At 42.9% G+C, this 5,267-nt stretch overlaps 1 protein-coding gene across 2 annotated transcripts in view; it reads left to right on the top strand.

Annotated features, from left to right (window-relative positions):
* Positions 1 to 2,267: 2,267 nt before the first annotated feature.
* The window catches only part of Ptpdc1 (protein tyrosine phosphatase domain containing 1), a 50,110-nt gene continuing 47,110 nt past the window's right edge, over positions 2,268 to 5,267 (top strand). For both annotated transcript variants that reach the window (XM_031358479.1, XM_031358478.1), the window contains exon 1: positions 2,268 to 2,546. The gene's annotated coding sequence lies outside the window, so the exon portion shown is untranslated. The remainder of the gene's footprint in view (positions 2,547 to 5,267) is intronic.

Here is a 5,267-nt window from a genome sequence, read left to right as displayed (position 1 = left end):
AATTCTTTCCACTTGAACAAAAAATATTTGTTTCCCAAACACCAAATTGATAATTTAATGTGAAAATTTTTTGTATTAGTATATTTACATGAGGCCTGCTTACTGGGCTATAAGATGGTATTTTTCCCCCTATACTGTTTGTTGATACTAGTTAACTTTAGACAGAAAGCTTTGTTAACTGAATTTACAGATTTATATTCCTTATATTCATGTTTGCAGCACTGTACAACCAACTGAAACCAGACCATTTATTCTCTGCCATGCTGGCTTGTCACATTTACATCTTTAATGTCCCTTGTATCATCACAAAGCTAGTAATGGCATGTATGAAATAGAAAATATATGTAAAGCATCTAGAACAGAGCGTCACAGATTTGTCTTGCAAAACGTCCTGTACTAGGAAGACATTTCCACTGAACTGTATAAGATAACAGGACTTCTAGTAGAGTTTGAAAACATGGATTCAGCAGACACTGCTAGGTGATTATCTGGGTCTATCCCTCACTTTTTTGGTATGAAATTTCCTTAAGAACAGAAATGTGCCTGGTGAAGACATTTCTCAACTACATGAGGTCATGTTACTGAGTCTGAATATGTAAGATCTATAATAATAAGATTAAGTTGTTGGGTAGGCTTCTAGAAAGGTCTTTATTTATTAAAATAGGCTGGCAAGATGGCTCAGCAGGTAAGAGCACTGACTGCTCTTCTGAAGGTCCTGAGTTCAAATCCCATCAACAACATGGTGGCTTACAACCATCTGTAATGAGATCTGACACCCTCTTCTGGTGTGTCTGAAGACAGCTACAGAGTACTTACGCATATTAATAAATAAATCTTTGGGTCAGAGCAAGCAGGGACTGAGTGAGCACAGCCAACTGGAGTGAGCAGAGGTCCTAAAAATTCAGTTCCCAACAACCACATGAAGGCTCACAACCATCTGTACAGCTACAGTGTACTCACATACATAAAATAAATAATTTTTTAAAAAAATATTAAATAAGGACATGGTGGATGGTGCACCATCTACTATTTTGACCCATGACACAAATAGAAAGGACGCCTGATTTTTAAGGGTGACCAAGCAGAATGTTTGGATCCCTGGATAGAGCTAACTCTTTAATGAGAAAGCATGCCTGTGGGTTTACAGGATTCTGGAACCTGGGGTTTCTGCTATAAGAGGGCAGAGACCAGTCAGTCACTATTAATGACAGGGGTCCTGTTCTCATCCATGAGTTCTGCTCCTGGGTGATTCCTCCAGACCTGGAGTCACAAGAGGCGAAGATGCTAGGAAGACTTTGACAAAGAAAGTCTAAGAACTGCAGGAGAACAGAAGGAGGAGGCTCTGGTGTTATGGAAAACTGTCCAAAGAAGAACCAAATACCACTCTGAGAGTTGGAGAAATCAGATTTATTAGGCTAGCCTACCCCACTGTGGAGAGACTTAGAGTTTCACAAAGTATTTATGGGTTATCAGCTTTGATCATTCTACTACTACAGCACTGGTGTCTTTATTATTGCCTACGTGAGCATTTGCTGATGGTCTGTTTCAGGACAACCGAGGGGAAATTTGTTCTGCAGTCAAAGCATGTTTACAGAAGCGAGTAGCAGATGGGACTTTCGTCAGCAACACCGATCGCTGCAGGCACAGTTGTTTCACCAGATACCTACGGGACCAACACTTGCTCTCCATTTTTCCCCTCGACATAATTCAACTTCCCTTACTAGTACAACTCCAGAAACTTATATTTAAATTGTCAGAGTGCAAGACAATGTTGAATATATAAGGCAGTATTAAATATAATAGTTCAACTATATTAAGGTGCACACTGAAGACATTCGATGCATAATATGGGCTTTTCTTCTTTGGGCGCTGCGACAGAACACGAGGTTCTGTGAGCGAAGCTCCAGAGCTGTCCTCGCTCCTCCTTACTCACCTGCTTATTTACTCACTTATATACTTACTTACTACTCACTTACTGCACGGGGCTGGTGGGGAGTCAGTGCCCCCCATGCTGCAGGCTGGCAGCCGCGCCCTCACATGGCCCTGAGGGTCCTCGGGCTTTCCGCCCACCCTCCGTGGGCTGGACGCGCGACCACACATCTCCAGATCGGCCTCCCAGGCACTCCAGAGACTTCGAAAAAACCCTTAGGAGCTGTCCGAGCGTCACTGACCGCCTCAAGTCTCCATTGGCTGGCGCGTGTCACGTGCACAGAGTGGCTCCAGCTATTGGCTGGCGGGTTGGGCGCGCTCAAGGCCGCGGCGGCGACGCGGCGTCCTCGGCCGTCGGGCGATCGTGAGCGCGCCAGACGTAGACGTTGTGTGGCGCGCCTGGCGGGGAGTCCCCTCGCTCTGAGGCGCGGCGGGGAGGCCGGGCCCGGCCAGCGGGTGAGCGACAGCGCGCCTGCGGGCAGGCCGGCGCCTCGGAACCCGAGCAGCGCCTTGGGCCGGCCGGTCCTCTCCGCCCGCGCCTCCCTCCCGGCCCAAGACGTGCGAGACCACCCATCGGCTCCAGGGCTTCGAAGCCGGAGAGCGAAGCGCGCCAAGAGGTTCGGAGTCTGTAGCCAGTTAGGCGCCCGCCGAGCGGTCCCCAGACAGTTGTCCTTGGCGGCGGGTTATCCAGGGAGGCGTTTTGGAGGCGCGTCCCTAGAGGCGGGGCGGGGGACCAGGGCCACCGGGCGCCTCTCTGCCTTGCTCAAGTGCTGGGACACTCCCAATTTGTCGTGAGCAGTTGGATGCTTGCTTGGGTGTTTTAGTTGAAATCTCTTGATTAGAAATACTGGCAACTAGTTTTTCATCACAAATAAACCAGCTGGTATGACACTACCACTTTGTGATCCCTAATTCAGACCTAATTCTGCCAGTAAATGAGTCACTTGACCTTGACCAAGTCACTTTTTTCTCTGACATGCATTCTCAACGATGAGATGATGATGTCCCTGCTCCCGTGTGTGTGTGTGTGTGTGTGTGTGTGTGTGTGTGTGTGTGTGTTCTTATATAATACAAGGCTTGTGGCCTTTCAGAGGATCATAACATAGATACACACATTGTACCTGTGGTATTACATTTTAATGGAAAGGAAAATATGGTAAACAAAGAAAGGCCCAGGGAGGAGAGGGAGGAGTGTGTGTGTGTGTGTGTGTGTGTGTGTGTGTGTTGGGGGAGCTTGAGAATCAGTGCCTTAGGGAAATAGCTGATCAGATATTCCAGCGAGAGTTGTCTATGCTAAAAACTGAACACAGGCTATCATTCACCGACTGCGAGCTGAAGGAACCTGAGAAGCCATTATCACGGAGGGCTCTATTATTAAGCTGTGTGAACAGGTACCCAGCCCACTTCCACCTCACGCCCCACCCCCACCCTGCAACAACAAAGTGTCATTCCAGGTTGTTGTTGATTTGTTTTGTTTTTGTTTATCCCTTGGAGAGAACAGAAGGCTTGGGCGATTTGCCACAATCAGAGCTGTTAATGGAAAGAAATAGGATGTAAACACGAATGTGTGGCCCCCAAACCACTCACCTATCACCATGTGGCTTCTGGATTTCCTGGTCAACTTCTCTGTACCCAGGAATCCCACCTGTGGCTTTTTAAAAAGTGTGGATGCCCAGGTCTTAGAGAAAAACTGAGACCAGCATGAAATTCGCCTAAAATCTCCTAGATGATTCCCATTTGGTAGTCCATCTAGCAATAACTACTTCCTAACCCTATTCTAGTGCTTTCATAACATTGTGTCCTGGAGACCCAAATTCCCTGTCTCAAGCAGTACTTCCTTGTCCTTTTAAGGGAGGATGGGTTTCACAGAAGAAAATCCATGTTGGTGGAATCCAAGCGAATTGAGAGAGCACTATTGAAAAGCTCTCACTTTTTATAGGATCTTCCTTGAGCATTACTGAATATGTTTGTTTTTTTAAAAAAGGTCAGTGTAACTGTTAAGCCATATGAAGAAAAATAAAGAGCACAATTTACCCAGTCTAGTCACCAGTCTAAGAAAATTATGTCTGTGGTCTTTATTTTGCTGTATTCGAGATGCCCCCGCTGTCACATAAATTTAGAACATTCTCATGGGTGAGCTTGAATGTCAGAATTCTGAATCTGGGGGAGAGAAATCTAAAACTTATCCTGAGGATAAATTTCAAATCACTGTTCTCTTAAGAGCATATTTCAACCTTTTTTTCAAACCAAAACCTGCCCGCAAGCCCAAAGAGTCTTCTCTCCCCAGAAGAAGTATGGAGGGCAGGAGTATGAAAATATATTCATTGAAATCTTTTATAAGAATCATCTTTGTTAGTGAATATTTCTGTCATTTCTCATATCACTTCAACTTCAATCAAAATATATATGTTTATGTCTCCTGTCCTTAAAATGGTATAAGTAGAAAAACTACTTTGTTGTATTAACTAGATAATGTGATGCATTGACTATATTAGTGATAAAGCTAGTATTTCATTTTTCTGTTTCCCATAGAGGCAACATGAAATAAAGAAAAGAAAATGGGTTTGGATTTAAGGAAAGACTGGAGCTCTCATCCCAATTGTGACACTTTGTAGTTATGACCTTGGAGCAGTGACCTTTCTCTCTCATTTCTTACCTCATCTTTAGATGGGAACGGTGTCTCAGAGCTGTGGCATGCATATAAAACAGCACATTACAGCCCCAGTAGAGTGCTAAAGTAAATTATCTTTTTGTTAACATTATTTCTTTTACTTTCTAGGGCATATTTGTAATTCTAATCCCTCTGTAATACTTAAGATTTTTTATTTACAAAGAGATGCATTTAAAGAAGATTTACAATATATGAGATAGTAAAAATCCCTTTAAAAATATTGGGTCATTTTTTAAAAGATTCTGAGAAAACTAAAGACAAAATGACCATCTATGACCAAAATCATATCTTTAGTGTCTCTGTAAATATTTATGAACAGGCCTTTGATATTGGTGATATGAAGAGACTCTTCAGGATGCCTGGTATTATAAAAATTAGTATATGAAGAAAACACTAAATAAAGCAATGCATTTATAGATTATGATAAATCTAACAAACATCCACAAAACTAACATGGTCAAGTAATATGTTATGAAAGTCTTAAAAACATAAGTCTCTGTAAAAATACATTGTATGTCAGAGAATAGAGGATTTAAGGAAAATAAGTAAGAGTACAGTTAAGGATTTCCCGGGTCTAAAATGTTTTAGAAGAGACATAATTTTAAAATTCTACCATGAAATGCCAATATTCTTCAGGTTAACTTTTTTTTTTTTTTTTTTTTTTTTT

Source organism: Mastomys coucha, unplaced genomic scaffold (genome assembly GCF_008632895.1).
Source record: "Mastomys coucha isolate ucsf_1 unplaced genomic scaffold, UCSF_Mcou_1 pScaffold7, whole genome shotgun sequence".
Taxonomy (NCBI): domain Eukaryota; kingdom Metazoa; phylum Chordata; class Mammalia; order Rodentia; family Muridae; genus Mastomys; species Mastomys coucha.
The sequence above is the reverse complement of the archived record's forward strand: the minus strand, read 5'-3'. Positions and strand labels throughout refer to the sequence as shown.